Consider the following 19,843-nt stretch of genomic DNA (forward strand, 5'->3'; position numbering starts at 1 on the left):
CAGTTCCTGATGTTGTTCTGCCTGGTACAGAGCCAGTGATTCCTGAGATTGTTGTCACTGTCTGTCACTAATGATGTCTCATTTGTTTATGGAGAAAGGTGTCACGTAGATCTGATGTTGGATGGGGCTTCTTGTACATCACTGATATCTAATGTGGTTCCCGAGGTCCATGGGTTAAGGTGGATCTTTTTATAGTCACCAGATGTTGCTCCTATGTTTGTTGTTGTAGCAATGCTCTAAATTTGTTTGTTTTATAAAGCGCTAATTGCATCTTTTACAACTTTTTTTTTTACAATTTCCCATACATGGATACTTATTTTTAGATATATATTTTTTAAATGACACCAAGTTTTGTCTCTCTGATTTGTCTGCACTAATCTCCCCTTTTAATTTTACTAATTTCTTTACATGCTTAAATTTCTCTCCAGATTTATTAAATCTTTTGCTCTTTATTAAAGATTTCTGTGGAGAGGAACAATTATGAGACTAATAGAATTTGTTGAGGATTTGTCACATTCATAGCTACATTATCATTAAAATAAAGTAGATTGGGAATTCATACAATAATATAGAGAGTGTAATCAGTTAGGTTTCTGGTGTAAATATGGTTTTGCTATTAGAGTGTTGCTATCATGAGAGAGTGCTGTATACTCACTGACCACACAAGTGATCTAGTTTATTACACAGAGCAGATTTACTAATGGGTCTTTCTAGATTCACTGATCCTCAAATGATAAATACAAGAAAAAGCCAACCTAGTGCTGGTATCAAGAGGAAATAAATACTGTATTAGATGAAACCCCAGAGCACCTCAGCAATTACAACTCCCCTATAGGCTGTTAAAGGGACATAAAACAAGTTAGGATAGAGACAAAATATAATAATATGTACTTAAATTAAATCATTAAAGAAAAAATGTGTTTTTTATGTCCCTTCAGTCTTCTACTAATGATATTTTATAGTTTTAATACTGAACCAATAATGCTCATGAATCACTAAAGAGATAAAAACGCTGCAATAGTTTTGCAAAGCATTGTGGGTATGCAAATACAAATCCCATTGTTGCTGTTTACTTTTTGTGGAACTGGAAGTGACTTGCTGGGATAGATTCACTAACATCTCTTTAAGGGCTGTTACTCTCTCACCCCACTCGTGTCCGTCTTGCAGGGGAGGGATCAGTCAGATTCCATTACTGCAGCATTTACTGAGCATTTAATTATCTAATTATTATTATTATTTACATTTGCTCTGATCTGAACACTGGGGAATGGGTAATAAAGGGATTAACTATCTTTTAAAACAATAAAACATTTAGAGTTGACTGTCCCTTTAAGTTTACATACTGTATATAATAAGCACTGCAAGAAGCGTCACAATACAGATCTGTGATATATTTGTTACTCAGCTTTGTAACTGCCCTGTTGTAAATAAGGACACAAAATACTGTGGTTAAAGCATTTAAATTGTTATCTAAAGACAGCCTGAAATAATTTGTTGAGTGAAAAAAGTGAACTAAATGGAACAATGAAATAACTTACATTTTGTTTCTTTTTGATCATTGTCAGTGATTACACAATTATTTTATAAGACCATGTTAAAGGGACAGTCTACACCAGAATTGTTATTGTTTTAAAAGATAGATAATCCCTTTTTTTACCCATTCCCCAGTTTTGCATAACCAACACTGTTATATTTATATATATTTTTACCTCTGTGATTATCTTGTATCTGAGCCTCTGCAAACTGCCCCTTTTTCAGTTCTTTTGACAGACTTGCAGTTTAGCCAATCAGTGATAGCTCCCAGGTAACTTCACGTGCATGAGCACAGTGTTATCTATATGAAATTCATGAACTAACACCCTCTAGTGGTGAAAAAACTGTTAAAATGCATTCTTAAGAGGCGGCTTTCAAGGTCTAAGAAATTAGCATATGAAACTCCTAGGTTAAGCTTTCAACTAAGTATACCAAGAGAACAAAGCAAAATTGTATGGCCTATCTGAATCATGAACATTTATTTTAGTCTAGACTGTCCCTTTAATTTCCATTTTTATTTGTATTTTTGAGTGAGTAAATAATTAATCTATTATTATACACAATTAACAAGCCCGCTTTACATCGCCGGCTTACAAAAAATTCCTTTAATAAAAAGGGGTGTTCTTTGCCTTCTCCTAGTGGAGATTCTAAGGATTGTACTGTAAAGTTACTGATCTGGTTCCCTGCAGACACTAACAAGCTGAGGGTGAGGACTTTTTGTTTACTGAGGTTAATATTGTGATAGCATTAACCCTTTAAGGACACAGCTTTCAGTTTGCTCAATTGTTTTATGACGGAAAAATTCCGTCATATGTCCTTAAGAGGTTAAAGGGTAATGAAATTCAGTACAATCATATTCAGGGACTACATTGAAGGTAGTTTAAATATTTTTTTTTTCCTTATAAAATGTTTCAGCTAGACAGCCCCTTGCCGAACTCCCTGTAATGAGCCAGCAGCAAGCACCAATCACAGTTCATATTCAAATGAGCTGTATGCATAATTAATTAGTAAATGTGCGCTCTCGATCGCATGCACAATGGAAATATTACTCTTTCTGCTGGCGTTCTCAAGTCTGTAGCATCACGTGACAAACTATATGCATGTGGATTGCGTGTGCACAGAGCGATGATGTCAAACTGCGCAGAATCTGTAGAATAAAAAATGGCGGCGCGTGCTCCAGAGGGCTACCTGTAAAGACCTCTGTGGTTGGCTTTGTATAATAAGCCACATGGAGGGAATGTAAAGAATAGAATTTATTATTCGAAATATCTACACATTAATGGTAATATTGAAAATACATGCCTAATGTTTTTATTAAGTTTTCCCATATTTGCAATGTGTTTTTTTGGGGTTTACTGTGCATATGTTACAGTCATAATATGTAAATAATATAATATGCAAATAATATGTAAATAATATAATATGTAAATAATATGTAAATAATATAATATGTAAATAATATGTAAATAATATAATATGCAAATAATATGTAAATAATATAATATGCAAATAATATGTAAATAATATAATATAATATGTAAATAATATAACATGTAAATAATATGTAAATAAGGGAGTCAGGTTCTCATGATGGTCTTTATGTCTGCGGATTCCAGACTTGGTACAATTTCTCAGCTAAAGCAAACTGATATTTTGTTTTCATTCAATTACAATTGTTATGGTTTGAGACTGTTAAATAATATATATAGAGTGAAAGTGTAAAAACGTATTGATCTCCAGAACTTGAAATCTTATGATGCAAAACTGAATTTTGGAATATGCAAATTAACAAACCAAGCGCAGGTATCACTAGGAAAAAGTTCAGGCAAAATAGATCCGCTAATCTGCTATCCCTGTACATTATAACAAGATCAAGAAAATTACAACTCCCCTATAAGTTCTTAACTCTCAGAGAAATAAATACCAAAAATGTGTGATTATAATTTTGCCTAATAAGATATCAGGTAAATAGTTATGCAGTTCAGTAACAACTGCAGACAATAATTAACTGTATTAATAGTGAACAGAGATAATAATATGTGGTCAGATGGAATATACAGGAATGTTATCAAATCACCACATAAAATCAGCAACTGAAAATCATGTAAAGACACCAGATGTTTCTGTACAGAAAATGACATAATAATGCTAACAGCACTATGTAAAACACACTTTATACTCTCGAGCAGATACAACAGTTCTCAGGCACACAATATAAAGTAATCTGCATATTGTCACTTTGTATTTATTATCTATTGACTTGCATTTAGTAATGTGTTGTGCTAACTCTTAAATAACTCCCCGGGCGTGAACGCAGCGTTATATATATGGCCCACATGAACTAACAGTATCTTGTTGTGAAAAGCAATTAAAAAAAGCATGTGATAAGAGGCAGCCTTCAATGGTTTAGAAATTAGGATATGAGCCTACCTAGGGTTAGTTTTAACTAAGAATACCAAGAGAACAAAGCAAATTTGATGATAAAAGTATATTGGAAAATTGATTACAACTATAAGTCTTATCTGAATAATGAAAGTTTAATTTTGACTAGACTGTCCCTTTAAATTAAATATAGAAGAATACAATTATTAATAATTAATGCCTTTCTATAAAGTGTAATATTTATTTCTCTAACCAGTCACAAAACTTACAGCTTATCATTCAGCTGAATTGTTAATTGAATAACAGTGGTATCTAAAAAGTTACTCTATAAGATATTAGGTAAATATTTTTGCAGCTCAGTAGCACATTTATAAACACTAATAAATTATTTGAATAATGAACAAAGCTAATGAGATGTGAGCTGATAAAATAAACAAGATTGTTAGTAAAGTACCACAGAAAATCAGCAGCATAAAATAACATGAGAGGCTGAAATGACAAAACTAACAAAGCTTGAGAGGTTCCTGGTGAATCTGTTGTGCAGTAAATAATACGGTATATCTCACTCATCCTTGTAAAGAAAATAATAATTTACTAATAAGTTATTCTGTAATTATATAGACAAAGTTTTTCTCTTTCTTATCTGAAACAGGTTTGTACTTTTTGTACATCAGAATTTTGTTGTTGTTGCTATTTCATGCTCTGTAAAGCTTTAGTAAAGTTATTACTCACTACACGGCTAAGTTTTGATAACTATTGGCACAGTGTTACTTTATTAAATAGGATATAGAGGTATGTATATTACCTTGGTGCTGCCCCTTTAAATAGTAATGTGAAAGGGGGCGGAGCTAGCAGCCATTAGGAGCAGACGTGTTGTTACTTAGCTCCGGAGCTAGAGAACAACTAAAACCAATTAGAAGGCTCTAAATCATTATAAAGTGAGGTGAGAACACTCGGACGACCTTTTGAGACAGTCCAGCTGCTGTTAACAATTTGAAAAGGGACTTATAATTAACTAATAAGGGCTCCTGAGCTCTGACTCAACTATAAAGACTCTTGTACACAGACGGCCCGGAGGGTCGGGGCTCCGCTCCAGAGCCGTAATCTACACAAACTTCTGGAATTCTGCAGAACAGAGCATGGAGTGACCAGATCCAACTGCCGAGAGAGCGCCATATCACTTGAGCGGAGGCTGCGGCCGAAAACCGTAAGGGACAGTTACATCTGCAGAAGCCCTAGCGCGGGCTATGAAGGCTGTAGCGACCGCTGTTAAATATTCAAAGCAGGGATCTTAAGATACTAACACAGGGACCTCAGTGGAACAGATGCGAGGAAACCCTAGATATTCTCTACAGGAACCGCCACGTGGGTCACGTAAGTGCGCAATTAGCGCTGCAACACCATACATTCATCTATCATTTGAACCCTCAGTATACGATGGGTTATTAACTAAGTGGAAACAACAGATATATAACAGGTGTGAGAGATCCTCATAGTGGGCTGCGTATAAAGCTAAATACTGGTCAGATATTCATAAGAGTGGATGGTTCTGGCCTAGCTGGATGACTGTAATCAGCACATTGATATTAATTACAAATCTGAATAACACTGCAGTTGCTAAAGCTGAGGAGGAACACTAGCAGATTAAAACAGACATACACTGATAAGCTGTTCTCTATCTCCTCCATTTCCTGCTGCCAGGGTCAGCAGGTCATATCCCACTATCCCTCTCCGACTCCGTCCAGTGTGGACATTTGCCCTGGGGAAAAGAGACAGCCCAAGTGCAACATCAACCTAAATATAGACCTGTGATGTGTTTCTCTGTTTATTCGGCCTGGAGGAAGGTGCTGATTTAAAAAGTGAAATGGCCGGCTAGAGATGTTTGTCCGGGTAGTCTACCAGAAACACAATGCTATAATTACTGAAAGACTCCTCTTTTTTTTCAACGCAGCAAAGCCCTTGTTCTCAAAAGGATATCAAAATGAGCTACTAATATGGGCTTTAACAGATGAAAAGGGCAATACAGTTAAATTGAGTGAAGATCTCAGATGAGCAGAGGGTGAATGCTGGTTAATACATATGGTTGCATATATCTAGCTGACTAACCTAGGTTGGGAGAGCGGCCTGTTTTTTTCCCCCTGTTGGTTGAGATTGGAAGAAGGAGGAGACTAAACACATATTTCCACGCAGTAAAATAAATAGTCTCACTACCATACAGTGAACCACTGTCATCTTTTTCACTTTGAATTGCGATTGGTTGTGGGAGGAGATTGGATATATATATATCTATGCAGCGAATTAAGGGCCCTAACTAAAATACCGTGAACTATTATTATCTTTTACATTCACCATGTCCACCAGAAAAGGTACCAAGAGCGACAAGGGGACGAAATCCATATCGCTGGATACATTTTCAAACCATCCAAAATACCCAAATTCCAAGATCATCTTGCAGCTGAGATAGAGGAGGATTTGGAATCTGAAACTGAGCTGGATCCTGAAGATATGGTTCCTGTGACTAGGGCGGATCTCCAAACATTGGTATCTAAACAGGATATAACTTCCAATTTTGAGAAATTTTGGGAGAAGATGGATAGCTTTCAAGCAACAATCATCAACAGTCTTACTGACATTAAGAATGAGATTTCGGAGTTGGGGAACCGTATGGATACACTTGAAACTGCTACAGATGAAATGGGCGAGGAAGTCAATGCAGTGTCAGAATCATTGGCATCCCAACAACAAACAATAATGGAGCTGGAGGAGAAAATAGAGGATATGGAAAATAGAAGCAGAAGATCTAATATTAGACTCAAGGGAATCCCTGAGACCATAACTGCTGAAGAGCTTCACACCTATCTCCAGCAATTGTTTCGTGCCATCTTGGGAACACCAAATGACTCGGAGTACCAAATAGAAAGCGCTCATAGAGCCCTTAGGCCCAAACCTAAGCCAGATCAACCTCCAAGGGATGTCATCATCAAACTCCTGCGGTTTCCTGACAGGGAGAAGATACTGCTAGCAGCTAGACAAAATCCTACATTTAAGTTCCAAGGAAACATAATTCAATTTTTCCAAGACCTCTGCGTTAAGACTCTACAGAGACAAAATGCACTCCGGCCACTCACTCTCATCTTAAGGAAAAATCACATCCCATATAGATGGGGCTTTCCTTTTGCGCTACATGTGGTGCGAAATGGAAGAACAGCAACTATCAAGACAATAGAAGAGATACCGGACATCTGTAAATTTTTGGATCTGGAACCACCAGATACCTCGAATGGAGAACTACCAACGCAACCGTCTGACTCATCTCAACCACGTGCGAAACCTCAAAGTTAAAATGGAAGAAAGTCACTAAGAAGAAAACCAAAACCTGAAACAGTCAGATGAGAGACATACAAACCAGTTGAGGGTGCCTTTACTCTCTATGGATGAATAAGGGACTCACTCAAATTTAATAACCTCCAAATTGCAAGAGAGGTCAGCTAGATGTTAGCTCTAAAGGACTATTGTAGGTCTATCACTCATTAAGAAATGCATTCTGTTAAAGTTTGACGCATATTGTGTCTGTTTTGACATATGTTTATTCAAAAGTTATATCAATATCAGTTATTGTTGGTTTTATTAATGTTTACATTTATACCGTATAGAGTTGTAAGATACTGTACAAAAATGTTATGCTCATCAACAAATGTTGATATGTTGAGATGCTGGAGAAGGATAATGAACCTAGAATGCCTAGAGTGGTGGGAGGGTTGGGATAGCACTGTTTACACTACAAGCGATAGACAATCACTTTACCTTACATCACTGCAACCCATGGGCAGGGAGAGATTAATGCATAGACACAGCCAGGACAATGGCATTACCTAAGATTGTTCTGATCTTGCATAACGCGAGAGGCCTAAACACAGATGTAAAGAGAAGGACAGCTATGACTAATTACAGACGACTGAAGGCCACGGTTATTTACCTCCAGGAGACTCACTTTCTTAAAACTACTATCCCGAAATATTAGGCAAAAGACTATCCGACGCAATTTCATTCCGCCCTAGACTAAAAAAAAAGGGGAGTTTCTATCCTAATACATTCATCCATACCATTTACACACAGAGAAACCATATCAGATACGGAAGGCAGATACCTTCTGGTGTCTGGATGGTTAGGGGAGGTAGATGTGCTTATGTGTAATGTATATGCTCCTAATGAGCAACAAGACAAATTTTTTAACACTATCTCTAATTTACTGACTGGTTGGTCCAGGATGCGAATACTGTTGGCAGGAGACTTTAATATTGATCTTCAGGCACTAGTAAAACAAACCCCTGTCTTACAATCTAAGAAAAAGCTACGACAAAGAATAGTTGCTAAAAACATCCTAGGGCTACTTGAGCAACACACTTTACACCTGGAAGGCATTAAATGGAGGGACTGGAGATACTACTTTCTACTCGTCAGCCCATGATAGTTATACTAAAATAGATTATGTGTTCACTAGCCAGATTTTACAGCCGACAATACAATCTATAGATATCCATCCCTGTGTGTGGTCAGACCACTCAATTACACAACTTAAATTGGGCAATCTATCAGACCCAAAAAGGATAAAGACGTGGACATAATACTCATTCTGTACTAAAAACCCACTCATAAAGAATAACATACTTAAACATTTAGAAGAGAACTGGCGACTCAATATAGACTCCACAGAAAACCCTATCACACCCTGGGCAGCATATAAGACGGTGTTGAGGGGAATTCTAATTAAAGAAAAAAACTTGTATAGGAAACAGAATGAATCCCTCATAAAACAGTTATATACATAAATAAACTCTTTAGAGGACATACATAAGATAACTAAGTCAAAAGCCACACTAACACGACTTATGAATAAAAAACAGAGCTTACACACGTTATTAAATGAACAATCTTTAAAAGCTGCACACAAACTGAAAACAAACTATTTTATTTTTGCTAACAAACCTGATAAGTACTTAGCAAAAAAAATCAGAGATAATTACCAAGCTCTTTCTATACCACAGATACAGAATTCTAAGGGTCAGGTGACTTCTCATCCTCAGGAAATTGTAGACACATTCGCCCAATTTTATAGTAAGTTATATGATGGCACAAAGGTACAACATAATCCCTCGATGCAGAATATATTTGACTCTTTTTTACAGAAAGCAAATATGAAGCAAATAAACTGAAGAAGATAGAGTGATTCTAAATGCTAAAATCACCCATGCAGAGATGCTGGTAGTTATTAAAGAGCTCAAGCCAGGTAAAGCCCCGGGACCCGATGGGTTCCCAGGGGAATATTATAAGGTATTTAAGGATATATTGATACCCCACTTAGTAGTGTTTGCGAACCATATTATGGAGGGAGGGAAGATACCTGTGGACCTCCTCCGTGCCAAGATAGTTGTCATACCGAAACAAGGGAAAAATCCTCACCTCTGTGCTAGCTATAGGCCGATCTCCCTTATCAAACAAGACCTTAAAATAGTAACAATAATATTGGCCAATAGATTAAAACACATTTTACCCTCTGTTATACACCCTGATCAGGTGGGATTTATTAAAGACAGTGAAGCCCCAGATAACATTCGCAAAGTGATATCAATAATAGACTTTCTACGCGACAGGGGAGTGCCTTCTCTGGTCCTATCTTTGGATGCAGAGAAGGCATTTGATAGGGTCGATTGGAAATATATGCTAGCGGTTTTGACAGCATTGGGTTTTGATGGTAGATTTCTACAGACTATTAAGGGCTTATACTCGACGTCCACAGCCCAGGTTAGAGCAATAGGACATCAGTCAAAGGATATACACATCCTCAACGGAACAAGACAGGGATGCCCACTCTCACCTTTAATATTCGCACTGTGTATTGAACCGTTGGCAGTATATATACGAAATTGTCCAGATATACTAGGATTAATAATAGGAAAGATACATCATAAAATTACCCTGTTTGCGGATGATGTGCTGCTAACTATTACGAATCCATTAAAATCCCTACCTTTTGTATACCAAGCAATACAATTATTTTCCCAAATATCCGGTTCTAAAGTTAATGCTGAAAAATGCGAGGCACTTCCTTTATCTATACCAAAACATACGATTAAGTTAATAGAGGTACATTTTGATTTTCAATGGGTATCAGACGGACTAAAATATCTAGGGATCAAATTAACAACACACTCTTCAAAATTATATGCGGCAAATTATGTTCCCTTGTTTAAGACAATTAGATCGGATCTGGGGAAGTGGAGGAAGATGGGTTTTTCCTGATATGGGAGGCTGTCCACGGTAAAGATGACAATCCTACCTAGAATTCTGTATTTGTTTAGAGTGCTCCCAATTAAAATCAATATTCCAGACCTTGATAATCTTCAAAGAGACATATATAGGTTTCTGAGAGATAATAAACACCCGAGGATCTCACATCACATTTTGGACAGACAGACAATTAGGAGGGGTGGGGGCCCCTAACTTACATGATTACTACATAGCAGCGAGATTGGCCCAAAACTCTTTACTGGGGAGACGACAGACGGACATATTGTGGCCCACCCTAGAGGCAGAATTAATGAAACAAGAGACGCCAGATGGCATTCTCTGGAGCAATGAACTTTGCTGATCTCGTACTATATAACAAAATAAAACTACACTGATTGCTAGACAGCAGTGGAAGTCCTCTCGACAGTCAGGCACACTAATTCCCACACACTCATTGATAGTACCTCTTAAATATATAATAAATGAAGAATACAAACATCATATTAAGAAATGGGAAAACAAAGGGTTATACAGGGTGGCAGATTTGCAGCTCCATGGTAAGATACTGACATTTACACAGCTTCAGCAAAAACTAGAGCCCATTACTCTGCATTGGTTCCTATACCTTCAAACAATATCTGCCATACGAACCTATATAGATACAAATAAAATACAACGCCAACAGACCACTCTAGAACATTTATGCACATCCCTTGGCAGTCCTAAGAGAGCAATTTCCAGATTATATATCTCCATCCAAGAGACTAGAGACCGGGCTAAAACACCATTGATACTAAAGTGGGAAACAGACTTAGACAAAGAGCTCGAGATAGGCGAATGGAACAAAGTATTTCATCAGGCTAGTAAAGGCCTCATTAGTGCTGACTTAAGAGAGAATATACTGAAAATATCCTTTAGGTGGTACTTGACACCAACAAAGACAGCCCACATGGTCAAAGGGAGTTCCAACCACTGTTATAGAGGGTGCAAAGCAGTAGGATCCTATCTCCACATGTGGTGGGAATGTAGTAAAGTGAACAGAATTTGGCAAGAGCTGTCTAAATTGTTGAGCAAGATGTTAAATGAGCAGATTTCTCTCACTCCATCCCAAGCATTATTACATGAGAACATACCAAGGCTGAACACACATATAAATATATTTATCAGAGTTCTGTGCACCACAACAAGAATAGCTATTGCTAAATATTGGAAGACGGAGGTACCATCTTGGGCAGAGGTCCTAGCTAGAAATCAGATGGTGTATCTGATGTATGAGACAGCAGCATCTATACAAAACACGGAACCTACGTTCCAAAAGATTTGGTTCTATTGGATAATGGAAAGCAGTAGAACGTTGACACAAAATGATACATAAAAAAGCTTTCGGAAGAAGAGGACAGCTAGTAAAAGTGTGCTAGGAAGAGAGAAGAGGGAGAAGTTTGGTGACCAGCATGTTCAACTAATTTATACAGATAAATAGTTGGATGAGTGAGCAACTATTAGATACCGAAAATATAAATTGTGCAGTTGCAAACAATAACTCTATGATTGTTTTTATATACTTGTTTTATTAGTTTACTTGTTTGTATTTGCTATGTTGATTTTAATGTTGAAGTTATATTGAAATATTGCCCCCCACACTAATCTACTCCCTATATTGAGATATAGATTAACTGAGATTGAATGGGAGAGATAAGGGGAAAATGAATTGAAAAAGAGTAGCTCCTCATCTCAGTATGAAGAAGACTGAATCAACAACATAGGTTATGAGATGAGAAAGAATCATTGTTGAGCAGTGGCGTCACTAGGGTTGGTGTCACCCGATGCGGTACGTTATGGTATCACCCCCCCCCCCCAGAAAGCAGACACACAAACACAAAAACACAGGCACACACACATACAAACACTCAGACACACTCAGATGCACACACAAACACTCGGAAACACACTCAGACATACGTACAAAAACACTCAGACACACGCACAAAAACACTCAGACATACGCACAAAAACACTCAGGCACACACACAAACACTCAGACACACGCACACAAACACTCAGACACACACACACACAAACACTCAGACACACACACACACACACAAAAACACTCAGACACACACGCATACAAAATATGTAAACTGCACTGCATTAATTATAAAGCTCATGCCTAGAGATGCTCCCTGGCTCAGCAGAGCATCAAATGAAAGATAAACAGAGCACTCTAAATATAAATCACTAAGGAAAAGGTTTAGGCGCGCAAACTATGAAAATTCTGCTCTCTGACTCTGTTCCAAGTCTGTCAGTGCACAGCCCCGGGCAGCGTGCCTACCGCTTCTTATGGCCAATCACCTCTGCACTCTGCCCCCCCCCCCCGGACCCCCGCCCTCCCTCCCCTCCTACCTCTTCAGTGTGCACTTAGTGTACCGCGAACGTACCGATCTGGTGGGCATCATACGTGGCTCCTTCACTTTATAGACAGTGTCAGACAGTCATGCAGTCAGGTGCCAGGCATCCCCCTCATGATTTCCCAGTTCCCGATTAGAGAGACAGCACAGCAGTGAGTGAATCCACTGCTCCACACGTCACTGAGCAGTGAGCACAGATAGGCAGGCAGGTTTAGGCTAGCAGCGCAACTTGTTACAGAGTTCCAGCTCTGTAACAAGCATCACTGCAAACAGATACTATTAGCTAAAAAGTAGGTGGTAAACTTTAGACGCTTATGATTGTTTTTTTACGTTTTGCCAATAGGTTTAAAAGGAGATAATTGCGGACACTCGGCTTGTCAATTTTAGAACAAAATTCACATTGAGAAAGGCCGTACAACGGCCGAAACGTGTTTGTGTGGCCTAATAATTTATTTTAACTAACTTTTTTTACACCTTTGACTGCTATAGCAATTGACACCTTGTGTCACCCCTGGCACCTGAAGCCGAGGTATCCTGTTATCGGCCAGGAATACAGGGGGGTGCCATTGGGTGTTAGTGTGCAGTCTTTAGGTGTTTGGTTAATGTTTAGTTTTAGGTAGTTCTAGCAATGGTGTGGTGTAGGTAGTGGTAATATCATTTTTTACTTATACGATTTTAAATGAAGAAATATAGTTGAATATTTTAACAATTACTAACTAATATAAACTTAGCTGGTTTGATACAGCTTTTTTTCCTAAACATAGGTGCAAGAGTGCTAATAGTCCCTTCTTTGTCTCACTACACGGCTAATCACAGCTAGACTGTTCTCATTTGCATACCCAGAATTCTGTGCACCTCGCAGTAACAATCATCCAAATATGGTGTCTTTTTAAATCATTATTTTCATTTCTTGGGATAATTATTACAATTTTCATACCTAAATACTATAGTAATGAATATTTTAATTAATACAGTCAACGTTTTTCTCTCTCTTATTTTGATGGAGGGTTTGAACTAATCCCCCCTTTTAATCTGTTTACTGTTCAGTATACTCTGGTTTCTCTTCAGATCGAATAAATCTTTCGCCTTTTACTAAAGATTTCCGTGGAGAGGAACAACCATGAGTTTTCATCAATTTTTTGAGGCTCTGCCACATGCAGAGCTTAACATTATGGTAAAAGACAGAATAAAGAAATCCACTTCTCATTACTTTTTGATCTCAGACGTTTGTTACTTAGTTTAATTCAAATGCAAGTTGTCTTTGTAACAATTATTTTACAGATAATAATATAAACAATAGTTGCTATTAGACATTTTGCAACAAGTTAGAAACTTTAACAATATAAGTAAAAGAAGCGCATCGTTTTACCGCCCCTGCTGGACACACACAACACGAGCAAGTGACAAAAGTAACTGCTGCTGAATATTACAATGCAGTTTCCCAGCACTAAAACCAGAGAGATTAATCAGCTTTAATGAATAATCTTCATGCAATCAGCTATGAACTGTAGAAGCTGATATGCCAGTAAACCTGGGGAGACTGTTAATAAATAATTATTTCCCCTGCAGTCCCCTGAGCATCTGCACTGACCTAGCCAGTTAGATGCTTTTTCTCTACTGTATGATCATTTATACACCCAAAATGCTTTGCACATTTTCGGTTTTCTTTTTTTTGCGCTCTCTGAAATATATAATTTATGGACATTTTCCAAGATCACCATACATTAGCGTTCTTCATAATTCATTACATAAAACAGAATTTATCTGATTACAAAGCAGTATCTTTAACTATGTATTAACCTCAAGCACCTACTTATTAGCCTCTATTAATTAACTACTCATCAATTAATTGCTAATATAATTTTTATACGTTTTACATCAGACCTAGTAGTCTTCATAAAGATAGATCTGAAATTGCTCCTATCTAGAGGTCAATTTATCAAGCTGCAGCGGACAGGGGCGCATTTATATGCGCCCCTGTCCGCTGCAGCTTGCCTCTGGCAGGCCGAATTCCCCTGGCGGAATTCAGCATTGCACACGAGCGCTATTTTGCGCTCGGTTGCAAACCCGCCCCCTGCCCGCGCAGAGCCAATCACGCGTGGGCAGGAGCTGTCAATCTCCCTGGTCAGACGAGACCAGGGAGATTGAAATTTGCCACCTTAGAGGTGGCAAAAGGTTAGAAAAGCGGCGCTGATGACTGCTGCTTGTTAAATATGGACTGTAGGTTCTCTTGTAAGAACCTGCAGTCATAGGGGGTCGAAAAGCTTGCGAAGTCATTGATTAATTGACCCCCTACTATAATACTACAACAGCATGTGAGGATACCTGGTGGATATATTGTGCTACCTTCACCCTGTTATGTGGTCTGAACCATATAGGTGCTGTCGATAGTATCACTGCCATCAGCACGCTGCTATTGAAATGGTTCTGGTGCCAGTCCCGGTTCCTGATGTTCTGCCTGGTACAGAGCCAGTGATTCCTGAGATTGTTGTCACTGTCTGTCACTAATGATGTCTCATTTGTTTATGGAAAAAGGTGTCACATAGATCTGATATCGGATGCGGATTCTTGTACATCACTGATAACTTTTTATACATTTTTTATTATTAATTATCTCCGTCACAGTATAGAATTAAATCCAGCAAGAAAAAATAAAATAAAAAGAACAACAAAAAGAACAAATACAAGCTTCAGTGATTTGCAGGGCTATAAATACATAATGACAAACCAGTCATATCATTATACTATGCATATCCAGAAGATCACATTTTCTCATACAGAAAATAGAAAAAGCAGACTAGTTAAAAAGGAGAAATAAAAAGTGGGCTGTCATAAATTTACTGTTATCTGTCAGTACGGCATGAAAAAACAGTTGGAGAATTTTTTTTTCTCTACATCTTATTTAAAACAAACATATTGAAGAAATTATAAATTACAGCTATGCTATTACTAAGAAAGGAGACACAATCAGATAATTACCCGGGCTAAGCATAGTTAACTAAATCAAATTTAAACAATATTAAAATGCAGCCAAACAGAACAGAACAAACAGACAAACCGGGAAAAAAAAGGTCACCCCCTTCTCCCCTCCTCAGCCCATCCATCATCAATGTCTTTAACTGGTCAAACAACTAGCTTACACTTCTAGGGTTGATCATCCTTCCCAAATGTTGGTACCTGTCTGTCAGTGCTAATTGCTGAAATAAAAGAGAATCCTGTAAAGGGGATATAATCTGACTTTGCATATTTTCTGGTAACGACATTATAACCGATTCCCATTTTATCAAAAATGATTGCAGTTTATTTCCTAAAAAGATTGTCGGGTCTTTGATATCTATTGCTAATTGGAATATCATATTCCTTGCAAACGCTGCAATGCTAGGTGCATTTTTATCCTTCCAACTACTTAATATCATCTGTCTTGCCACTAATATAGCTGTATTAACTAACTGTTTATGCAAGATCTTTTTCTCTTTAAACAGAAAGATAATTTGTTCTGACCTAAGTTTGACTTTGGAAGGTAAAAATTTATTAAGCCAGTACTCCACTTTACACCAAAAGTGTTGAATCTTTGGGCAAGAATAAAAAGCATGAATCATGTCAGCTTCAGATGAGCTATATCTTGAACACTTCTCTTCCATCTAGACATCAACCAGGGAGTTAAATATGTTCTATTTAATAATTTGATATGAGATTCTCTAAATGAGATTACTCGAGTATATTCAAGGGTCGATATAAAACTTTTTTTTAAAATGGTCAAAATTTAAATTTCTAAAATCCCTACGCCATTTAGTATAAATATCTAATAATTTTTCTTCAGCTTCTAAGGATATTAAGCTTTTATATAAGAAAGAGATTGAATGATTCCCAGATTGATAGATATTACTAATTGAGTCTAAAAGCCCCTAATTACTTGTATTGAAGTCTGTCAATTTATTAGTATCAATAAAATGTCATAACTGCAAGTATTCTTTAGCTAGAGAATCGAAAGTCTTGACCGTTTTAGTCTGTGGATCTATTAGTTGGACGACTTCAGCTAATCCTTTTTTATCCCAGTCATAAAAAGCAGATGTTTCTATACCACTTATAAATTGTGGGTTTCCCCTTATAGGTAAATATTGTGATGATCTATACTGTAGCTGTAGGGTTTGACATATTTTCTCCAAACCAGAATAAAAGCCGGGATATTCTGCATAAGAAAAATAATTTTGGGAAAGAGCATCATTTTAATAAAGGATACTTTTGCCGATAGAGATAAAGGTAATTTGGCCCAGTTTTTTAAAGAGCCTATACATTTCTGCCAAATGGGAGCGTAATTTAAAGTATACCAGTCAGTCGGGTTTTTAGAAAGGACTATTCAAAGATATCGAATTTTCCCAGGTGCTTTTTTAAAGGGATTTAAAGCAGACTATTCTTTTTTTTAATAATCCCAAAAATTTCTGATTTATTCAAGTTTATTTTGTAGCCTGATAATTTACTGAATTCATCAATTAAGTTAAGCATAAGGGGTATATTTGTTTTAGAGTTGCTTATATAGAAGAGAATATCATCCGCATACATAGATAAAGTCATTTTCTGGTTTCCCAACAAAATCCTTTCCAATCTTTCCCTACAGAAAATTGCCAAAGGTTCCAATGAACTATTGAACAGGAGTGGTGACAACGGACAACCCTGTCTAGTTCCTTTCTGAAGTATTAGACTAGGAGAGGTTATACCAATCATGTTTATATAAGAGATTGTTTTTGATATATTAGTTTAATATAATTAGCAAAGTTTCCTATTATCCCAAATCTGTTCAATGCCGTAAAAAGGTGATCCCAGGAAATGCAGTCAAATGGCTTTTTGGCATCAACCGTCAGCAAAGCAAAATCTGCATATTTATACCTCTTATCTCTCTGATCTGACAGCATCTGTTCAATTAAAAACATGGCTGTTCTAATATTTTTCTGTAGAGTTCTACCGGGCATAAATCCAGTCTGATCTGTGTGTATTATTTTCTCTAAGATTCCCTTAAGTCTATCAGTTATAATACTAGCTATAATTTTGTAATCTATATTAAGTAGGAAAATTGGGCGATAAGCATCCATTGATTCTACATCTTTATCTTTTTTATAAATTAATGTAATATTAGCTTCTGCGAAATATCTTGAAGGTTGAATATTATTAATAAAATAGCTATTGTATAGACAAAGCTAACATCCTCCTGTAATATTTTATAAAACTCAATTGGAATTAAATCTGGTCCAGAAGCTTTACCATTTGGCGAAGTCTTTATAACTCGTATAATTTCTTCAATCGTTATTTCCTTATTTAGTAAGTCTAGCTGATTTATACTGATTTTAGGAATAATAATTGTATTCCAAAAATTAGCTTTTGCCTCCAGATCAATATTATCAGGAGAATATAATGAATTATTAAAGGTGTGGAATTGGGCTAAAATATCTTTAGGAGAGGTATATATTTTCCCTTCAACCTTATTAGCTCCAATAAAGTTATTTTTCCTTTAACTTTTTTTACTAGATTAGCTAATAATTTAGCTGTTTTCGGGGAGAATCTATTAAATCTTGCATTATTATTAATATCTTTTTGCAGCATTTATTGATTCAAAAAGGCTTCTCTCTCTGATTTTGTTTCCTGATATTTGGACATCACTGATATCTAATGTGGTTCCAGAGGTCCATGGGTTAAGGTGGATCTTTTTGTAGTCACCAGATGTTTCTGTACAAATAGCATGTGAACCATTTGTGTAAGTAGCAGTATTAGAATGACTATTAAGTTTGTATTTGCTTAGTATTGTTATTGCAGTCAGTGCCGCCATCAGGGGGTGACAGGGGTGACTGCTGTCAGGGGCCCAATGGGCCAGGGGGGCCCCATGAGGCAAGAACTAAAAAAAAAAAAGTAATTTTTGTGGCGGCCCTGATTGCAGTTCTTAGTACGCATGTGCATATTTTTTTATTATAAGATGCTCAGTACACACGTGCACACAACGCTTCGATAAAGCTTGTACTCACCAAGGGCTTTTGTAGCCTCAGCTAGACTGTTCTCATTTGCATCCCCATAACTCTATGTATTGTTTAAAGGGACACTGTACCCAAAAATTTTCTTTCATGATTCAGATTGAGCATGAAATTTTAAGCTACTTTCTAATTTACTCCTATTATCAAATTTTCTTCATTCTCTTGGTATCTTTATTTGAAATGCAAGAATGTAAGTTTAGATGCCGGCCCATTTTTGGTGAACAACCAGAAAACGCGTCGGATGCAGCACCTGTGTGCTGAGGTTGTATGAATTTAACAATGTGTGCCTTCTAAGATTGGAGTTTTTAACCAAGTTTCAATAAATTTTTCTATTTTACTATATCTAATATTGGTACAGCCTGCAATTTCTTTCCTTCTCTTCTTTTGGACTGACTACTGTCCAGAGTACTGAAACCAATAATGATAGCAAGAGAACGAAGAAAAAATTATAATAGAAGTAAATTAGAAAGTTGCTTAAAATGGCATGCTCTTTCTGAATTACAAAAGAAAAAATTTGGGTTCAGTGTCCCTTTAAGCAATGCTCTAAATTTTTTTTTTTTTTTTTTTTTTTACAATTTCCCATACATGGATTCTTAGTTTTATATATATATATTAAATTACACCAAGTTTTGTCTCTCTGATGTGTCTGCACTAATCTACCCCACAAGAAGCAGCCTCTTTTTGCTCAACATGTGCCTTTCACAGAGAATAACTTTCCTGTATTATATCAGTCTAATCCTGACTTAACAGTGCAGTCCAGCCCCAAAATACCAGGCAATCCCTCTCTGAACAAGGGAAATGGCAAAGTCAGGATCAGACTGATATGCTACAGGAAATTTCTTCTCTGTGAACGACACATATGAGCAAAAATAGGCTGCTTCTTGGGTGGTAACTAACCATAGAACAAGCTATTATGCTAGTGTTCATTCCCAGGTTGAGCACTTCTCTCTTTCTATTTACACAATGTAAAGTAATCTGCATATTGTTATTTTACCAAATTATTACACAAATATCTGTTTTTTACACCATTATTAACATACTATATGAATAGCAAGCTTCCAAATTTTTTTTTAATTTAATGAGGCCTAGATTTGGAGTTTGGCGGTAGCCGTGAAAACCAGCGTTAGAGGCTCCTAACGCTGGTTTTAGGCTACCTCCGGTATTTGGAGTCACTCAAAAAAGGGTCTAACGCTCACTTTTCAGCCGCGACTTTTC

At 36.9% G+C, this 19,843-nt stretch overlaps 2 non-coding genes across 2 annotated transcripts; both read left to right on the top strand.

Annotated features, from left to right (window-relative positions):
• Positions 1 to 408: 408 nt before the first annotated feature.
• Positions 409 to 524, top strand: LOC128641564 (U5 spliceosomal RNA). The gene has a single exon (XR_008399574.1). It is a non-coding gene; the product is annotated as a U5 spliceosomal RNA (small nuclear RNA).
• A 13,135-nt stretch (positions 525 to 13,659) lies between these two features.
• On the top strand, positions 13,660 to 13,775 carry LOC128641541 (U5 spliceosomal RNA). The gene has a single exon (XR_008399557.1). It is a non-coding gene; the product is annotated as a U5 spliceosomal RNA (small nuclear RNA).
• Positions 13,776 to 19,843: the final 6,068 nt, after the last annotated feature.

This window comes from Bombina bombina, chromosome 10 (genome assembly GCF_027579735.1).
Source record: "Bombina bombina isolate aBomBom1 chromosome 10, aBomBom1.pri, whole genome shotgun sequence".
Taxonomy (NCBI): domain Eukaryota; kingdom Metazoa; phylum Chordata; class Amphibia; order Anura; family Bombinatoridae; genus Bombina; species Bombina bombina.